Here is a 22,062-nt window from a genome sequence, read left to right as displayed (position 1 = left end):
GGCACCACAGTGAAGTCTGCCAGGAAGATGGAGCATCAGGAGTTCCGGTAGGACATCTACTGACGGAGGAGACGCCCTAAGGGCGGTTTGAGTCTGAAGTTACATCGCCAAGACTTCAAGGTACCGAAGTGACGAGGTCTGTGAGGAGTAGCTGTTACCAAAAGGGTTTAGAAACGTCGGAGCCGAATGTTGCAAGCCTCTGACCTTCTCCCAGCTGATCAGGGCAGCGCTTCTTATGGAGAGCGTCAGGTCGTCTGTAATTACAAAGGCAACTTTGGACCTGCTACCTCCGGCATTGAGTCTAGGTGTCAGGGATTAGTACCACAGGTGTAGATGTGTAGGATGGGACGCCAAACACATTCTTCCGAGGATTATTAGGTCAGGTGAGGTGACAGGCTGTCATCTTGTCAGTAGCTGACGTCATTAAGGTGACCTTGTGTCACTACATTGTGATTTACAAGGGTAATGATGATTGACTAAGTGTAGTTTGCAAGGATGATATAGTAATGATTAATTGTGATTGGTTTGTAAAGTTGGCAGTGGTCATCATCACCTATGCCAGGGGTGATAATGTATATATCTATCTGTCTTTCTGTCTATCTCGGTTTGTTTGCCCGTGTCTGTATTTCTATCTGTCTATATATCTATCCTTCTCTTTATCTGTATGTTTATATCAGTCTATCTGTCGTCACTTTAATCTGTTTCATGGGGTGGCCCATCAGTTTATCCAGTTCCTCCTCCGGTTTGATTAGCGTAACATTATCATCTGTATACAACAGTTCAAGTCTCTGTCTTCATTCTTAAGTACTACAGTATAGTCATGCATCTTGCTCCCACCTCCACATTGCTCCCAGCTCGCGCCTTACTCCATATTGCTCCTACCTCACACCATGCCCCATTTTGCTCCCACGTCACGTTGGATCCCATCAACAAAAAACAACATTACATAACCATGATGACGTCATACGCTCTCGCCACACTTGCTACATATCTACATAAATCCTCTTACTCTCGCACATGCGCTGCTACCAGTATAAGATTTATTCAACACCATTTCAACTTCCCGAAGCACGCCATATAGAGTTGGAACCTCCCTGAGAACTTTCCTATTTTCTTGATCATATGTCTTTCCAGAATCCATAGTTTTCTTGACAACAGCAGTACTGGTGTGTGTAGAAATCTGGTGCGTACACTCTTTTGTTTCACGTTACCGAGGACTGTTCTGATCTTTTACGATAGTCATTTTCTGCTGTACCATACCCCCGGCCCACTATGCTAAGGAGACTGAATCCTCTATAATTTTTACACGTACTTATCCTTCACCTTTTCTATATACAGTGGAACAGTGACTGCCTTGGTCCAATCATCAGACACTTCCTGCCTCCATACACACCTTCCAGATACAATTCACAGCTTTTTTCCACCTCCACCTACGTTACCAGCTTCCCCATGAAGTTACGCCTCAGGGCAGCGTGTTAAGTGTTCTCTGCTCCATCGCTAACGTGAAGAAGGTTAGGCACACTGTGCTAGTGGGCGTTGAAATACCCCTCTTTGTTGATGGTTTGATTGTCTGCTGTACGTTATCATCTCTTGAAGTGGGTTTGAGGCGCCTGACATCCTCGGTAAATACGATACTATAATTATAACTGTACATTTTACAAGATCATCAGTTCCACATGTGCTATGGAAAGGCACTTTCACTCCATATTACGAAGAGGTGGCGAGATTTTCTGGCATGAGTTTTTTTGGTAGAGGATTGACGTGGACTCGTCTAATTAAAAGGGGTAGCTCGTAAAGTATGAAAGTCGCAAAGTATTTTGAAGGCAATGTCTCTCTACACCAGAGGAGGAGGAGAAGGAGGAGGAGATAGGAAAGCCACGCTGAGGTCATAGGATTCATCATGTAGACCAAAACTGGAATGTGGTTCCAAGATATATATTCCTCGGCCGTTGATGACATTCTGCGGATGGTCGACGTTCTCTGTTAAGATGTGTACAGGAACATTCACAACCTCTGACGTTGAAAGCCTCTTATGCAGAGTGTGGCGAACTCCTGAATGAAGTTAAGACGAGAAGGACTTGGCTGAAAGCATCTCTTTAAGCTTAAATTGACAAGATCTAACCCCACATATAAGCTGGTAAGAGGGTAAAGGTATTTGACCGGCATAGAAATGTCATTAAGAAGGATTATTTGGACTTTAACTAGAGTCGAGAAGTAGATTCTGCTTGGTTCCCTCCCTGGAAGGTTCCTGAGATCGAACTCTGCAGGAACAGCATGGAAACAGCCATAAACATCCTGTACATCAGAAAGTCTAAGGTTGGATTGTAAGAATGAGCTCACAGCAGAAGATTGGAGGATTTCGCTGGTTTTCTGGACATGTTGTTATCAACCGTAATGAAACACAGCAGATGCTTGGGGGCCAGAGCAGGTGTATCTAGCAATTTACATACGAGAGTTATACCTCACAATGATTTTAGAAAGCAGAATAGATGATGAAGTTAGATGTAAATGGCAAGCCAGACAGATGAGACGCGGAAACCTAAGAGAATATTACATACTACAGAGGTTGTAAGAAATGTTTTGAAGTATGGCGTCCTTCCTTCGAAAGAACCACTATTTTGAAGTAAATTTTTGTCGACTGATTTTTGGTCATACTATATTGACCCAGTGTCATTTAATGGAGAGGAGACTTGCCCCAGTATGTGATACCTGCAGTACCGCCACGAACCACGTACGAATGGATTACCAAAAATTTAAGTGTCTCAGAGTCATATATGAATTACATGATAGTGATAGAATGAGTAAAAGTGCTGGAGAAATTCTTCACAATAATATTGAAGTACAGTTAAAGACAAAAGTTTCTTTACGGTTTTGATGAATATTTACATCTGGCCTAACGTAATGACAGTCTGGCCTCGACTTGATCTTGGTAGTTGGCAATCTTGACTACAATAAAGCTTCGAATATATATGTTCGGATCAAGGTTCGAATGATTCTGTAGCTGCTGCCACACAGTTGTACCAAATTTGGTAAAATTAAGAAAACAGAACCTGTTTGAAATCAGTTCAAAATCTGTAAGTAAATTTGCGGAAAAAATGACATTTCACACACACACACACACACACACACACACACATATATATATATATATATATATATATATATATATATATATATATATATATATATATATATTACCTTTATCCCAGGAAGTTGTGACGTAATATGCAAGGAAGCTCGCTACGGAATGCTGGCTTGAGATGTTTACATCATATCCCAGGTGGAACAGATTTGTTGTCTTCATGGTACAGTAAATTGAAAGATAATTTTTTACATATGTATAGCGTTAGATTTTTCGATATTTTATTAAAATAAGTCAAAAGATACGATTGAATGTAAATATTTCAGGTGTTTAGGTATCTCTCTCATGCTTGAAATTAAAATCGTTGGATGACCGTTAGGGTTCAGCGTACGACGAATCATACAGTATCAATATGTCAGATGCTCCTCCATTGTATGGTCCTTCCCATATATCCACTCCTCTCTGTTTATTTCTCTAATCCCAAATTGCCAGTGGCATGTCTCTTTCACAGTCATTTCCATGTTCTGTCTCTCATATTCTTCCTTTGACTAATTCTTTTAATTTACATTATGAATATAACTTTTTAACGTATTCTCATTGTATTTCCTTTTTTCTATAAATACCATCTACCGTAAACTTTTCTCTTCAGGGCGTTATATTCCACGCCCGTTTCCCTTTGTTCATCTTTGTTGTGGAGCAGATTCAAAATATCCTCTTCCAAACCCTGCTTTTCTCCTCCACCAGCTTCAGATCTTCATTCCATCATGTTGCACACTGGACGTATTTACGTCACAGTTCCATTGCAGCTTCCAGTGGTGCTGTCTTAAACTGCCGCCACATTACCTCACTGTCATCCCTAATGTTCCAGATCCTTTTAGCTGTTGATTTAACTTTGAAGTTAGATTTCACTATTTCATTCATGTTTTTTTTTTCATCTTATATTTTTCACTCACGTCAAGTTCCTTAAAGGCTTAACATATGTATTACTGATTTACTGCCATATAATCTGCCAGGCTCCCACTTAAGGTTCCCTCGTCCAAGGCTGAACATCATGCACGCCGCTAATCATGCTCTTGCATAACAAACATATCAGTCACGCTTTTATTTTCTCCTCTTCCTGTGTCTTTGCCATGCACATGTGTGAAGATATCTGTGTTAAAAGTTCGTCCTAACAACACTTGTGTCTGCTGATGCACATGACGTATACTTTCGCTATTGTCATTTCCATTTGGTATTGTATCTCATACTCAGTAATCACTCCCTCCTCCTTTCTCATCCCCAACCCATCTATTCAAGCTGTCCATCACACTATGATTTCTCCCATGGCTCTACTTCCTCTGTTCCTCTCTAGAAGCCACCTACCGTTAGCCTTTTCTCTGTTGTTACGTGCCACATTGGCAACCCACCCTCTCATACGTTAGCTTCGAAGCCATTAATCTTGTACTGACACACTGGTAATCAATCATCCTTTTCCAACTGCTGCCTCATCATCGCCAGTGCCACACCCCTTCTCCTGCATGACCATGCGTATCGTCTTGCAGGCCTGATCTCACACCCTTCACTCCATCCCACTCAAGGGTCCCACTCCATCAGCCGTGTTACACACAAAAACCTGACGTATCTTTGGAAATTCCAACCCTTTACATTAATCATGCATTCCTCTCACATACCACTCACCTACACGGACCAGCCTGTTTTGTCGAATGCAGTTGCAGGCACGCTGCCCTCAGGGATCACATGCACCTTTTGTGAGCTAATAATATTCGTAGGACTGGAGTCTTCAACCCCCAACCCCGTAGGCTAGCAGAAAGTGCAGGGACCCCCAGCTCCCTACAGTACCCAGCTACTCTCCTGTATTAGCGTCGTAGTCTGGTGTGGTACGTGAGCAACATTGACAAGGGTTTTGGTGTACCAGTGACTAATTCAGATGAACCTAGTGATTGGTCAATAGCTTGAAGGGGAATGATGCATTAGTGATTATCTTCTAGAGCTGTGTCTGGGCAGCATGAACAAGGTGGGTCATGTAGTTGTACAACCGTCGTAGCGAGACTCGTAGATCTGCAGGAGACCCGTCCTCCTCATGATGATACAAGCAGGAACCTTGACCCTGAGCCACTGTTAACCTGACACTGAAACATCGGACGATCATGTTTGAGTCTCGCCACTGACGGAGATGACCTCAGTAATTCCAAATTGGATGCTGCTGTGGCCGAACGTCAAGCGAATGTTCGTTCACTTTCACTTCAGCCGTGGAACAGTGAAATACTTGTACTTATTTTAATTTTCACCATTAGATTATCATGGGAGAAGTGTGATGCCCTTGGTGTAGACATAATCAGTCAGTGGTAGTGCGTTTTGATCGTTGTATCTTATCCTTCACGTACTCAACACTGCAGTGGCTGTAGACCTGATCTCCGTGGCACGTCAAAAACATTATTCTCTCCATCCCCGAAAAAGAGATGATGAAAATATGTTGACTGCTCTGTGATTCAAAATCTTTGCATCATCCTCATAGTTTGATATTCTGGTTAAGTGTGCTTACATGTTATAGCGGAGGTTGATGGTGTGAATAATGATGTCACCACTAGACGTTAAGGATGGAATAGTAGTTTTTTCTTTTCTTTTTTAAGGAAAGAAGAAATGAAGAGGTGAGACAGGTGAAGGTAAAGTTATGGTAAAAGAAGGAAAGCGGGAGAGAGAGAGAGAGAGGTAGTTGGTGGTAGATCGTGGGAAGATTTGAATCGTTGCTTCCCTTGATGGACGTGTACTTCCAGATGCCAGTTCATATATTCTCTCCTGGAGGATTAATCATCTTCAGAAATTGTTATTGTAATAATTTTGAATAAATAAAGTTAATGCGAGGATTATCTTTTTCTTTGAGAGATTCAATCAGTCCACACAAGGCTTGTATAATTATCCGAGGAAGATTCTCGAATATATAACTTCGGTCACATTCCAGTATTTTACAGTGAAACATTTGCTTCCTTACGTTGGCTTATCATAGAAATGATAAGCAATTTCTGCGAACCAGACATTGCTTGCCTTCAGGTCGAACACCCGGACAGGAATAGGATCCCCCCATGATTACCTCAGGTTTGTCATGGTCATTTAGTCACCGATATATTCGTATCACCTGACGTCAGGGGCGAACTTACCCAGGGATCACTGGCCGGCGTTCGCGAGCACACGATTGTCGTTTTAATGACCTGTCGGTTTTAACATGTGTAAGTACATAAACACGACGGCGCGACGTTGAAGGACGAAGGTACGATTCTTGAACACGACGGCGCGACCAGGTGTGTGTGTGATGACGTCTGTCCAAGCACTACGCTGGTCAGCAGACGCCACGTCATTATAGCCAATGTTATTACCGACATGATCTAGGGTCGTGCCCCTCTTGATTATTTTTTCCCCTTGTTTGTCGATTGCTTTACGTGTCTGGGGTCAGACTTGTTTACAGTGTAGATCATTGTCTCGGACCACCTCGCTTGGACCATGGGTCTGTGTGGTCAAGTGTATCTGTGTAACTGTACTTGCATAAATCTGTCCCCATAGCTTTAGCGTCCTTGCTTGGCTGTTGATGAAAGGCAGTGTGGAGGGTGAAGCATATCTGACGAAACATTTGCATTAAACTTTTTCGTTGTAAGTGTATATATGTTCTGAGTGTTAACACTTTTATTGCTTCACTTATCTGTAAGTAAATGTAAACGCTGGGAGAAACCTAGCCACTTAGAAACCAGTCTTGCCGGTAGTCGACAGCGTAGCCTTTTATACCGTATATGACCAGTAGTTGGATACAGGTTGCATTGTTCTAAGATTATAAAACAATCGGGTAGTGGAAACTTAAGCGTTAGAGCGTGGGAACCAGTTGTTTACAGATGACGACATTCGCCTGCAATATTTTGCTTCTATACGGAAGTAAAGAAAGGAAACAGTGGGGGAGGGGGGGGGGTGGAGCAATAATAGTACGGCATTGTCTGCGTCATCTAACGTCTGTATGTAATTGGTGTCCAATCTCTAACTTTTAGCTCCGTCGTCCGTTTATTTTGAAAATACTGTACGTTTGTTTTTTGGGTTTCTAGCCTTTGCCGTTTCAGGGAAAGGAGCCAAAAAGCGATATTTTGTTAAGCTGATTAACATTACATATGTTTTGCATTGGAAAGTATAAGTGAACGATGGTAGCTGTGAGTATCCTGAGCCAAAATGATGAGAATTAGAGGATCCGAAAAGGGACCAATTTTCAAACATTTACTAAAGGTAGGTTGTGATATCTGATTCGCTGCGGCGTTATCATGCTGCTGATGCAAAAATCCCCCAAGAGTACACACACTCCGAAATCCTCCTCCTTCTCCTATGAAAAAGCAAAATGACTCCTCTAATGCTGCCGTCGACGATTTGCCCAAAACAGACATCGATTACGGCAAGTACACTGGGAACACTACACTTCGCAACCACATCCTCAACAGCCTTACAGAAAACCACAACAGACACTGGAAATCGTCTGTCACCATAGCAGAACAAAGCTGAATTCGATCCCAGCAAAACTTGATGAAAATAAAACAAAAACCGCAGACTCAAAGCCACACTCAAAACAGACGTCAACGGTCTCAAACATAACAACACTTTACACGCGAGCCTTCAACATATCGTCAGCATTTTTCAGCGACGCTGCGAAGGCGTCTTTCTACCCCATCCCCCACATCCCTTATCCCATGACAACACTCAGTCACACAGTATATACAAAGTAGACCCAGCCCATTTTACCCTGATAAATATACGTATGCATGCATACGTATATACAAAATAGACCCAGCCACTTTTACCCTGATGAATATACGTATGCATTCCTTTACAAACAGCCACATACTTACAACTCAACGTTCATCGAGGTCAAACTTCTCTTCCCCCCTAAGTGTCTCTAGGTAACTCGGGCATTGGTTATCAGCTACTCACACATCCTCCTGATAACCCCATTACGGTAGTTACCACCCTCTTCAATGCTGGACTAGCCTCAGCTTATTTCCCAGATAACTTTAAAACTGCAGCTACCAGTTTGATCCCAACATCAAATAATTCCAATGAAGACCACCTTAACTATAGACCAAGTGATGTACTCGAATCTGTTGGGAAAACCATGGAAAGAATCATTAACAACAAACTCGGCTACACTTGACGAACAACCTCCTTTTACATAAACAGTTTAGCTTTCGACAACAATGTTACACCCGAGGTGAACCTAACGTAATCACCAACTATATGTGAAGTGACAAAACTACATACGAAATGTTTGTCATTATCACAAAAGATGTAGAAACGGTTTTTGACGCTGGCACGAAGGATTGAGGTACAAGTACCAAGTTTGAACTTCCATGTCCCATATTAAAACAAAAATTCCTATTCAAATTACTTTCTCCTTAATGCTGGTGTACCTCGAGGTTTTATGCTGGATCCCACACCATATAATCTCCACACAATTGACTTACCTGAACTTCTGTACACTTACTATATGAATCTGCAAGACGCATTGACGTAGTTCAGCTTATAAGAGCAATTACCACTACAATTATTACCTGGATAGCTCTAAAAGAGATTGACCACCTTTCGTTATGGGAGATAAATTGGAGAATAAAATCACACTTGTGAAATCCAATACTTTGTATCTCAACGTACGACTGACACAACTTAATATACCTACATTCCCGCGTACATCGTCATTCCTCCACTCCAGTCACACTCACCAACACTATACTACGCCTGAAATCTGACGTTCACCTGAAAATGAACAAAACATTCAGACAAAGGCGGCTATTGCAGGAGCGGAGCTCGAAGAAGCTTACAGATTCAGAGATACGAGTGTTAAAACCAAAGTGCATCCCTACAAAGTCCCAATTCGACCATTAATGACTTATTCTCCGTCAGTATCAGAGCAGCAGCTAAAACAAACATCCACTTCCTTCAGGTAATTCAGAATAAAGCACTGAGGTGGATCTTTAACATCAGATGGCATGACTTCACCGAGAATACAGAATTGCTCGAGAGAACAAAGTTGCCAGCCTTAAACCTCTACTGGAGACACGTTTGCGATAGCCTAGTCGAACGTTCTGAGCTGCACCATGACTCGTAACCTCATCGGAACAGACAACCCGAATAATCTCTTCAACAGACCCCCATGGAAATTACTATAATCCCATATAATCCCAAGGAAATAGATTCTGAATAATCTCATAATACGAAATCCCTGCAAAGACTGTGACGACAGACTCAGTGACGAGCGTCATAAGCGCAAGCAATCTTCTCGACGCACATCCTCCTCCTCCTCTTTGCACTTAGAAAAAAAAAAAAAAATTATCCTCCACACATGCCCAGCCTGGCCTTCAGTCGTCTTGTCCTGTCTTACCCACACCAAGCCCAAGTCAGTAATGCACGCTGGGTTGACCCCTGGCTCTTTACCTTCAACCAAATTTCACTCCTTCAAAACCGATTCTTTCATTTTTTCCCTTCGTCTGTCCTCCTCCTCCGAAAGGTCTTCTGTATCATCTTCATTTATTCATAATGTTCCTGGAGGCGGTTTGTACTGTGACTCTAGAGTATTGGTAAAAGATTTACATCGGGTTATTTAAAAAAATAAGATATTTTAGTGACATTATTGTCTTTTTAACTTTTATGGATATCATTCGTCAGTAATCGCTTTCAATCCTTTAACTGTGTGATAGATATGATCAAGATATATCCTTTATAAGGATACTTGTAATAACAGAACACCCATTGATTATTATAGACCCTAAGAACAGTTTCGATATCTGTATTCTCAAACCGTGTTAAAGTCTGCGCTTATTTCAGTACAGCCGGTGATTGGGATACCCCGACATGATTAAAAAGATAGCGTCAATGTATCACTGTATAACTATTTATGGAATGATCAAAGCAAACTGGGACACAGACCTGATTCCTGCCCATGAATTTCTGGTTCGGATGTGGACGCCGAAGACGACGCCCCTACTGCAGTAATTTTTTTTTTTTTATATACCGTTTTCTTTGAATTTTGATCACTGTAGAAGTCATGTAGCGATGACATGACGTATCACTGTCATCCACTGAACTATTGAGACAGTCTTATAGTAGTGTTGGTTCCTCATCTTCAGAATGTACATAATGATATAACACATTACTCAACGCTAATGATATAACAGTAATAAGGTCGATGAATGTACGTGGTAATGCCATGCACATCCGATTTCTTGTTGACATGTTATCAGTCAACTGTTTATGTTCATCAGTTTTGGTTATTACTGGTAATCATCCTCTTCTGCGGGCATACTTTACTGTATTTTTCGTGTCTTATATTCCTAACATACGTGCATGTATTGTGCAAATGTACATAGTCTTGATACACACTTGGGAAGAATAGTTTACGCAAGTGCTAGTGTTGTGTATGTCGTTGAAAGTAATACACCGGAAACATGACCTCTTGCAACACGACATTATTGCAATTCGTGCAAGCATTAACTGCAACGAATTATTTATTTTTTTCTCTTTATAGAGTCTCCTTAACAAACACGTTACGCTAACACTTTACACAAAGAAATAGAAGTTAGCGAGAGAGCGCTGGGTCAGTTGGAGGCTGTTTGGGATAGCGAAAGATATCAGGAGTTCACAGATAAGCGCGGTAAAGTTTACATGGTATACAGATAATTCAGAGACGATAATCTGCATATTGTCTATGACTATGGAGGCGCAAGTACTGTACTAAGTCGTGGACTTTAGGCGAAATACCTATCAAGACTGTTCTCAAACATAACGTTACGTAGCACTCAGTGATTTCAGCCAATCTTATTGGCAAATCATTCCATATGTTAACAATCTAGTACTCTTATGTGAAATCAGACAGATCATGTTTTAAGTAGTTTGCTATATCATCAAAGCCTTCAATAATTTTGAATAACTTTGAGTATTGATTTATTATAGTACAACTTGTGATTTTTTTTTTTTCTGTTTAAAGTAAGAAATTAGTGGTGAAAATCATTTGGCAAGGGAGCACGTATCAGCACTTTAGATTTTCCCGATTATTCTTTTTATAACAAGTTAGTGTGCAATTTCTGCTTGTGATGCTCAGTGATGAGACCGAGGTTGGAACCCCGCTACCTCCTGCTCCTCCCGGCCCAGGACCGTTAACTTCCCCACGCCATGAGAACGGACCAGACTCGTCTTGGACGGAGGAAGAATTGTGATAACGTTGTTCTGTCCAGTTCCAGGCGGCTTGAGGTTTGAAGGCGCGAATAATTTCCTTGATCGTTGACTGAAATGACGGGTTTGTTGGAGTCGGTTGAAGCATGTTCGAGGGCCTTGGTAGAAGTCTGTTGATAGTGCCATGAGCTGTTTAGAAAATTTGAAAAATTGCAGTCGAAGATGTTTTATTTCATTTTATTCTATTGTGTGTGTGTGTGTGTGTGTGTGTGTGTGTGTGTGTGTGGGAGGTAGTGTATAAGAGACGGGTCGCTTACTCAGCAAAGTGACACTGGTGCTTTCAGTCGAACATGTTCACGGTGGGTTAACGGTTGGTATGTCATGTGGTTAGGTTCTCGGGGTAATTGATGTCTAAAAGCTGAATATTGCACCACATTGTGACTCCTTGTCGTATGTGACCCATCTGTCTTTAGTCAGAGGTACTGCAACATGTATTTATCTTTATTTTATGGTAGCTGAGACGGCACGGGCAGCTGAGGGGTGGATGAACAGCTGAGTTGACTGTGGACCGACTGTTGCAACCTATTTGTGCCGTACGGGGAGGGAGTTCTGCATTCGGCGGACCCCATGTCTTAACAACTTTTTCAACACAATGCTGTCTGCATTCACAGTTTCATCACTAAATTCATTCCAGTCGACCATTCCTCTTCTACTATGAAAGTACTTTTTTACTCCTTTTCTAGTAAGTATCCTTCTTAATTTCGTGGTAGCGACTTCGGTTGTTCTTTGTATCTTTCGCAAAATTGTTCTCTGTTGACGACATTAAACTACTTTTTATAACTTGAAAGCTATCAAATGACCCCTTGCTCTTTCTCTCTACCATGCATGGCTGGATTATCCACAATGCCTCACTTACAGTAGGTCCTCACGTTCACAGGCGCTCGAGTTGAGGCCCTAATCATTTTATAATGAACCCTAACTCTTTGTCACAAGGTTGGTTGAATAATATAGTATATAACGGCAATAGGCGGATGCAGCTAAGATGACAATCTGTATTTGAATTCCTGTATTCAGAAAATGCTTTGTTGGTTATCAGTTGAATCTAAGGAAGGAAGAAATCATTATCTCTATGAACTGAATGTTTTTTTTATGGACATAACTTTTTTTTTTTTGGTAAATCTAGATAAATATACATTTCTTTTTGAAGATTTTATGAATTAAACATGTTACTAGGGAGAGCTTGAAAACAAGCATTGTATGAGTACTGTTACTATGTGTGTGTGACGGTGGAAGAGTTTTACACTCGTGTTACCATGTCTTCTTAACCTTATCTTTATGTACCATGTCTTTACTCTTCCGTACGAACACACACACACACAGACGCTAACTCATGCCAGGTACCCATTCCATCGACCAGCCCTTAGAGAAAGTTGAACAGCTGGGTTTACTGAGGACCGGCTGCCTCGACCAGGATTCGAACCTATGCGGGTTTGATCCCAGGCGGTGCGTGCGTGCATGGCGGTCAGTAACGGTAACCGTTACGCCACGGAGGTCCATTTCCTCCGCAGACATGTTATTTAGTGAGAGTGTTCGTGGTTCAAAGAAATATCTTTTATACCTGAAGAAGGTGTTGAAGACTTTTCGGTTGGTGGATGTAGCATGACGTTGATGGCCCCGTATCATGACCCTGGTGGTTGGTAGGTCTTAATTCCAAACAACCAGCTGACCAACCTAATGTTATTGTATGCGTTTATAAGTTTATTGTCATTAATTTCATGTATCTTAGCAGTTATGTATTTTTTTTAGTCTCTGTGAATAAATCATGGAACAAGCTAATCTGTCATTGTCTCGTCACTCAGAGTGGGCTGAGATGGATAGGTTGATGTGTCAGTCATTTCCAGTGTTTGTGGATTTTATCTTGACATTGCTTGTAGTGTCTCTGTGTAGGTATGTATTGAGGTTGAAGGAATCAGCAGACAAGATATTGTTGATTTTCTTATACTTACCCACCGATAATTATACGAATAACATGAAAATGTCATGATATATATATATATATATATATATATATATATATATATATATATATATATATATATATATATGAAGCACAAGTCAAGTATGAAATATCTGTATGTATACGAGGGAACGATATGTCGGTAGGAGCCTAGTATTGGGAGCATTAGGAGTCGAACCGTTGACCAACTAAAGCCTTTAGACAGCTTTCGGTTAAGTGTGAAAAGTGTGCTGTCTCGTGGTTTACTTATGGATTGATTCCTTACAGTGCCTGACAGAATACAGATCCCTCCTTTCTTATTATCCTTAGGCCCTACACAGCCTTAATCTTGCCCTTGCTTTCATGGCGGACAAATTTATGGTCAGTAACTTGTAACAACGCTTTTTTCTCTCTTTATTGAGGTGCTACGTTGCCTTCATTTGAATGTTTTGTTAGTTTTTATGCTTCTTTAGAGGAAGAGTACCGTTCATAGGGACTCTTGTAGAAAATAGACCATTTCTGAAGCGAGTTAGTGGCACAGATAATTATGGCCCTTTTAGAAAGGTTTGAGTACGAGGTTGGAGGCTTGATCCCTCCCAGCCACCCCACTGTTCACATTCGTTAAGTGTGGCGACCAAACTTGAGATGCATATTCTATTTTCAGACTAACATCCTGTATGGACGGTTGTCAGAATGTCCCTATTCATCTTCTTGAATGGAGTTCTAATGTTTTCCGGCAGGAAGTTTGTCTTCCTTTGCTATTCTCCAAAGGTTGAACTCTGTCGACATGTTAATTCGATTTGCATTTTCCTCTCACAGATTCTCGTATCGAACACATCATTTAGTGTGTCCCATCCAACAGATTCTCGTATCGAACACATCATTTAGTGTGTTCCATCCATATTACTTTGCCTTTACTTGGATTGAATTCGTCAACCATGTATTAGAACAGCGTTGAAGTTTCTTCAGGTCCCCATGTAAGTTGATGCAGTCCTCCAGACTTTACACTTCTCTCGTGACCTTTGCATCATTTACAAACATATTTAGGAGCCTAATTCTTCAGGCAAGACTTTTACATAATCAAAAAACAACGGTGGGCCCAGGACAGAATCGTGCGGCACGCCACTGTAGACCCCACTACATTCTGAGAGAGCTTTTCTTACATGTCTGTTGTTACCTTCTTCAAAGGTAATTTTACATCCATTGACCGAGTCTAAATTTCTTCCTGACGGTCCCTCTTCTTCTTTACCTTACTCTTGTGTGGTAGAGCACAACATAGCCAAATGTATTCTGGCAGTCGAGACACACACAATACACTAAGAATGAACTGTCTCATGTAGACATCACTGAATCCACATTTTCTCCACATTTTTCCTTTGCAAGTAGTCTGTCATTTGCCTTTTCATCATCTTTTCCAGTTCATTTGCTCTCTGGTTATCTTTTCCTAGCATTTTACAGACCAACTTCATCAGATAGACTAGGCAGTAGTTCAGCGCAATATCCCGATGTTATTCTTACAGATAAGTTTGATATTTGTCTCTTATTTCCTTGCCGCATCTCAAGCGTATTGCACTCTTCTTGAGCACATACGGAGAAATTTCATCAGTCTTATGTGGACCAAGAATTTTTAGTGTTCGTGTCTTTTCCAGATGTTTTAGTGCTTTCCTAGACCTCCTTCCCATTCCCTCTCACTGTTGTTGGGGTTATAGTCCCTTCCAAATTCTTGTCACTGATATGAGACTGTTCCGGCAGGCTTGAACTGATAGGAATGATGCATACGTTTGTTTACAGTTAAAGAGTCACCGAAGGTATGCACTTGCCACGCTGTTGTGCAGTTTCTCGGGGTGGCAAGTGATGATTCTTGTGGGTGGCTAGTGGCGTTACAGGATAGCTAACGGCTGCTGATAAGTGATGAACGGAAGGACGTACAGACGGCAGATTTCGTAAGGTGACGTGAGACGGCTCTGACCCTAAAGAAACATTTGACGCTGGCCATGTAAGATCTTTAGTTCCTGATTTGCCAGCTTCATGACATGCTAAAGGGACACTGAGACGAAATATATTAACTTTTTTTTGTAGTTTAAAGCTGATATTTAAAGTAGTGTTTATGCGTACGTTATAAGAGAGTGTTCCCAAACCGTATCTGTACTGCAGAAACCGGCCGTGGGGGTACTGGTCACATCACTAACCGAAATTCCGCACGAAGCCTTATGTAAATAAGTTAGGTTCAGTATCACAGTGATACTTGAGATAACGTTAAACGTATTATGAAAGAGGCTGCAGGTGGTTGCCGTGGATGAATGTCTGAGTAAGGGGGAACTGAGAGAATATAGGTATAGGAGAGTTAGTTATAGGATAGGCTTCACTATGGAAAGGATATAGATTCCAAAGCATTTGAAAGGCATACGAAAGTAAAGAATAAGTAGAGTAAGGGAATACCAATAAATTATAAGAGAAAAATATTAAGGATCAGGCTGTTGGGAATCTGATAATGTTCCATAGATCAATAACAGGAAATATTTCGGTAAGAAAGTATCAAACAAAGGACTTGGAGGTACTGGTTTTTTTCAGAGGTGTGTAGTTGTTAGGAGTCTTATGGTAAATGAATTTGCATTGAAGGTACACTACACCCAGAACTACCAAACATGGATAGATAGACCAGAGAAAACATTTAGATCGTTACACGAAAATTTAAACTGGCTCGTGAAAATGACTTAGGCTTTTGTGAAAACTTTAGTGATACCGTGCTTAGTGTGTGTTTAGTTACACATTACTTGAAATGTTTAGGTTGTTGGTATTGAGTAAAAGATAGCTATGTACTAATTTTAAAGAAAAACGGCAGAGAGAGAGAGAGAGAGAGAGAGAGAGAGAGAGAGAGAGAGAGAGAGAGAGAGAGAGAGAGAGAGAGTGTGTCTCTAGCTAGGCTGATATCAGTAATAAACGTGGTCTGCACTCTGTAAACTACTGGCATTAGATGAATACTTGAGAGTAGGAGCTAACATGGGTTTAGATAGAAGAGAGGGTCATATATTACAGATCCTACGGATCTCAGTAAGAGAATAAACACAAATATGTATAGCAAGGGATGGTTTGATGAACATTTGAGGTATTGGACTAGCTATATTTGCACCTTTACTAACACGTTCTCCTTGGTAGAAATATTTATTTATTGGTGACTGTTGAGTGTGTTATGTCGTGAGGTATCCACTCTGTACAACCTTGAAGAGAAACTGGTAAAGTTGTTTCCCACCCAAGAAATCTCGTAGAGTTGAAGTGGAATCGTCCCTTAATCGTCATGGAGGCGTATAGATTGGGTAGACTGTAAAAAAAAGTGACTTTCTTCCTGTTGCTGTGGCATGACAGCACAACCATTTATCTAAGACGCCAATCAGGGAGAAGAATCGTGTTGTGTGTGTATATATATATATATATATATATATATATATATATATATATATTTTTTTTTTTTTTTTTTTTTTTTCATACTATTCGCCATTTCCCGCGATAGCGAGGTAGCGTTAAGAACAGAGGACTGGGCCTTTGAGGGAATATCCTCACCTGGCCCTCTTCTCTGTTCCTTCTTTTGGAAAATTAAAAAAAAAAACGAGAGGGGAGGATTTCCAGCCCCCCGCTCCCTTCCCTTTTAGTCGCCTTCTACGACACGCAGGGACTACGTGGGAAGTATTCTTTCTCCCCTATCCCCAGGGAATATATATATATATATATATATATATATATATATATATATATATATATATATATATATATATATTATGTATGTATAGTGCACAGTATCATTAATATTATAGTTTACGTTCTTGCAAGTGTGAAAGATGATCATAAAAACTAAATTTGCTAATATTTCCAGTTTCGCAATTTGTCTATGCGTTTGCTGGGATTTTATCTGTAGTATGTGTGAAGCTGAGTCATTATAGGCATCCTTTTTCTGCTCTTTTTCACAGGAAACTGTTGCACAACTTTTAGCACAGAATATTTTCTAGAGTAAATGCTTTTGCAAACACAATATTTGCTCTGTACAATGTTCACACGGCACTTGTTCACTCTGTACTGTAAACATCACCTTTTACATAATGTTATTTATTTTTCCTTTTTCAGATTCATCTGTAAAGACGGTTTGCGGTGAGTACAGAAAGTTTAGTGTGAAAATCTCTTCTTGTGCTAGAAAGACTACATTGTGGTGTCGACTGAGAGAGAGAGAGAGAGAGAGAGTCTTTTGAAAGCGGTAACCTTTTACTGACTGGCCTGTGATGGGTAGCAAGGACGATAACAGGACTGTAGTAGGTCGACCAGTGGATAGCTGGGCCACCACAGGGGCTTCCAGGTCTATGTGAAGGCTGCCTCCTCAACACTGGGACTCCAGAGACCATATGTAGAATCCTACCAAGTCGAACTCTTATCTGTGTGTACTACTTAGTCGACTCCGTTACTACACTGAGACTACTACAACAGCCACCACCCTCCAGTCGAGCCTAACGACGTCGAGGTCGACCTTAGGGGCTACTCAGAGTCGGCCTCGAGACTGCCAACCACATCGACCTTACGTGGCTACCTAATTACCACACCCCACTCACCTGCTCCACCCCAGGCTACGAGATCGACCATGCAGTCCAGCCAACGATGGATCTTGCTCAGGTTGTCCAGGTGGAGACATGGTGAGTACCTGGTCAGCGTTATATTGTAATGCACAGTCCTTTCTTTAGTCCTGTTCACCTCTCTAGTGCTGTGCACCAGTTTGGTCTTACTGTGCATCGGTTTATGGTACTCTGCACCATTACTTGGTACTGTGCACCAGTGTCCACCGATATGAAACTGTGCACCACTCTAATACTGTGCACTGCCACACAGTATTGTGCACTGTGCACTTTTGTATGGTACTTTGCACTATTGTGCAGTACTGCTCATCATTGCACAGTGCTGTGTACTTGTTTAGTTCCTTGCACATACGTACAGGACTTTGGACCAGTTAACTATTGCTCACTGCCGTTTAATACTGCCTGCATCAGTATACTGTGTATCAGTGTTTAGTACTGTTTACTATTGTTTAGTACATTGCACGTTTGTATATGACTGTGGAGCACTGAAGTGTACTACACATTACATCAGTCTATATCTCTGTGCAGTTCTGCACATTAGTGCTTTGTACTGAGGATCCCAGTTGCCTTGAACACCAGTGTATAGTACATTGTACTCCTGAATGAATTATGGCTGCAGTGTACACTGTTTTTACAACACTGTGCATTAATCATTACCTCACTTAAGTGTCGTGGAGCAGTGGGTAATACCGCAGATCACTCTCTTGTACTGTGCACTGCACACTGTAGTACTGTTCACTACTTAGGACTGCACACCACTGTATAGTCCTGTGCACCACTCTTGAGAACTTTGCACAGCTCTGCAGTACTGTGCACCACTCGAGTATTGCATACCGTTGTAAAGCGCTGTGCAACACTCGAGTTTTGTATGTATTATATGCTACCCTATAGCACAGTACACCGCTCAGGTATTGCACACTACTGGAAATTATGGTGCTCCCTTCTTGAGTACTTTACACCAATGTATAGCACTGTGCACCATTAGAATATTTTGCACGCCGCTGTAAAGTACTGTGTACTGGTCTTAGGTACTGAACACTTGTCATTTAGTACTGTGCATCAATCTTGAGCAATGTATACCGCTGATGGTACTCTACGCTGGTCTTGAGTACTGTACACCACTCTGTAGTGTTGTGCACATGTCTTGATTTTTGCATATTGGTCTTGAGCACTGCACACCGGTCTTGACTACTGCACACCACTGTGCACCAGTCCTGAGTACTGTACATCTCTGTACTGTAATGTGTACCAAAGTGCACCAGTCCTGAGTACTGTGCATCTCTGGACTGCAGTGAGTACCAAAGTGCATCAGTCCTGAGTACTGTACATCTCTGGACCTTAATGAGTACCACTGTACACCAGTCCTGAGTACTGTACAGTACTAGACAGTAATGAGTACCACTGTGCACCAGTCCTGGGTAATGTACATCACTGGACTGTAATTAGTACCACTGTGCACCAGTCCTGAGTACTGTACATCTCTGGGCCTTAATGAGTACCACTGTGCACCAGTCCTGAGTACTGTACATCCCTAGACTGTAATGAGTACCACTGTGCACCAGTCCTGGGTACTGTACATCACTGGACTGTAATGAGTACCACTGTGCACCAGTCCTAAGTACTGTACATCTCTAGACTGTAATGAGTACCACTGTACACCAGTCCTGGGTACTGTACATCACTAGACTGTAATGAGTACCACTGTACACCAGTCCTGAGTACTGTACATATCTGGACTGTAATGAGTACCACTGTGCACCAGTCCTAAGTACTGTACATCACTAGACTGTAATGAGTACCACTGTACATCAGTCCTGAGTACTGTACATATCTGGACTGTAATAAGTACCACTGTGCACCAGTCCTGAGTACTGTACATCTCTGGACTGTAATAAGTACCACTGTGCACCAGTCCTGAGTACTGTACATCACTAGACTGTAATGAGTACCACTGTGCACCAGTCCTGAGTACTGTACATCTCTGGACTGTAATAAGTACCACTGTGCACCAGTCCTGAGTACTGTGCATCACTGGACACAAACGTGTGCCTCTGTGCACCGTACCGCTCATAAGGACTAAGGTGGTTCGCACTTCAGTGTGAGTGTTGTGGAGTGTTGGTTTACAGCCAGTGTGGGAGAGGAGCCTAACCCTCTCGTACATCTCTTGCCTCCCTATGCTGGCTCCTGCAGGTGCATACAAGAGCAAGACTCCAGAGGCCAGTATGACATACGGAGGGGACACCTTACACCACCTCACGGGATATTGACTCGGTATTTTCGTAGACTGAGTATACTTGAGCATTATGGGTATGTGTTATGCTCTCTCTCTCTCTCTCTCTCTCTCTCTCTCTCTCTCTCTCTCTCTCTCTCTCTCTCTCTCTCTCTCTCTCTCTATCTATCTATCTATCTATCTATCTATCTATATATATATATATATACCTGAGGTAAGGGAGAAAAAATTGTACCTCCGTATTCCCTGCGTGTCGTAAAAGGCGACTAAAGGGGGCGGGAGCGGGGGGATGGAAACCTCTCCTTTCTTGTATTTCAATTTTTAGAAGAGGAAACAGAAGGAGCCACGCAGGGAGTGCTCATTTTCTTCGAAGGCTCAGATTGGGGTATCTGAATGTATGTGGATGTAACCAAGATAAGAAGAGAGGAGAGACAAGTTATATGTTTGAGGAAATGGACCTGCATGTTCTGGCTCTGAGTGAAAGGAAGCTCAAGGGTAAAGGGGAAGAATGGTTTGGAAATGTCTTGGAAGTAAAGTTAGGGTTTGGTGAGAGTACAAGAACTAAGGAAGGAATTGCACTACTCCTGAAGCAGTTGTGGGAGTGTGTGATAGTGCAAGGAAGTAAATTCTAGAACGATTTAGGCAAAACTTAAAGTAGATAGTGAGAGATGGGTGTTTGTGCACCTGATCATGAGAAGAAAGATCTTGAGAGGCAAGTGTTTTGGGAGCAGCTGAGTGAATGCGTCAGCAGTTTTGATGCACGGGACCGGGTATTAGTGATGGGTGATTTAAATGCGAAGTAAAGTAATGTGGCAGTTGAGGGTATAATTGATGTGTAGGGTACTCCATGCTATGAATGAAAAAGGTGAAGAGCTTGTGGAGTTGTGTGCTGAAAAAGGACTGGTGGATGAGAATGCCTGGTTCAAAGAGAAAGATATGTATATGTATATAAGTAGGAGAGATTGTCAACGAGTACAATTATATTACATTTTTATTGATCGACGTGTAAAAGAGAGACTTTTGGATGTGAATGTGCTAGCACGTGAAGGACAGCTGGTGGAATGTCTGATCACTATCTTGTGGAGGCGAGAGTGAAGATTAGTAAAAGTTTCCGAAAAAAAGGAGACAATGTCGGGGAGAAAAGAGTGGTCAGAGGAAGTGAGCTTGGAAAGGAAACTTGTGTGAAGAAATACCAGGGGAGATTGAGTGTATAATGGTAAGAGGTGAGAGCAAATGAAGTGAGGGGAGTGGCTGAGGAATGGGAGGTACTTTGGGAAGAGCATATGGCATGCGAAAGGTGGGAGGTGAGCAGATTGAAAAGAGTAGTGATAAAAGAGAGGCCTTTGGGCGGTACTTACAAGCAAGGAGTGCAAATGACTGGGAGATGTACAAGAGAAAGCGGTAGGAGATCAAGAGGAAGGTGCAGGAGTATGTACAAGAGAAAGCGGTAGGAGATCAAGAGGAAGGTGCAGGAGTGTGTACAAGAGAAAGCGGTAGATCAAGAGGAAGGTGCAGGAGTTGAAAAAGAAGATAAATAAGAGTTGGAAAGAGAGAGTATCATTAAACATTAGGGAGAATAAAAAGATGTTTTGGAAGGAGGTAAATTATGTGCAAAAGACAAGAGAACAAATGGGAACATTGGTGAAGGGGGGGGGGGGGGGCAAAAGGGGACATGATAACAGGTAGTAATGAGTGAGGAGGAGATGGAGTGAGTATTTTGAAGGATTGATAAATGTGTTTGATGGAGTGGCGGATGTAGGATGTTTAGGTTGGGGTGGTATGTGAAGTGAGAGAGTCGTGGAAAGTGGTTTAGTGAAGAGAAAAGAGGTGGTGAAAGCCTTGCGGAAGATGAAGTACGGGAAGGCGGCGGGAGTGGATGGTAATGCAGCTAGATTTATTAAGAAAGGGGGGTGACTCGGTTGTTGATTGGTTGGTAAGGATATTTAATGTATGTGTG

The 22,062-nt window shown here is 41.7% G+C and overlaps 1 long non-coding RNA gene across 1 annotated transcript in view; it reads left to right on the top strand.

Annotated features, from left to right (window-relative positions):
* LOC139759736 (uncharacterized) overlaps positions 1 to 18,080 on the top strand; it is a 138,505-nt gene extending 120,425 nt beyond the window's left edge. Inside the window, exon 3 of the long non-coding RNA XR_011715136.1 lies at positions 17,379 to 18,080. This is a non-coding gene — a long non-coding RNA (uncharacterized lncRNA). The remainder of the gene's footprint in view (positions 1 to 17,378) is intronic.
* Positions 18,081 to 22,062: the final 3,982 nt, after the last annotated feature.

The sequence above is a fragment of the Panulirus ornatus genome, chromosome 3 (genome assembly GCF_036320965.1).
Source record: "Panulirus ornatus isolate Po-2019 chromosome 3, ASM3632096v1, whole genome shotgun sequence".
NCBI lineage: Eukaryota > Metazoa > Arthropoda > Malacostraca > Decapoda > Palinuridae > Panulirus > Panulirus ornatus.
Note: the sequence above shows the minus strand (reverse complement) of the source record. Positions and strands in the feature narration are given on the sequence as shown.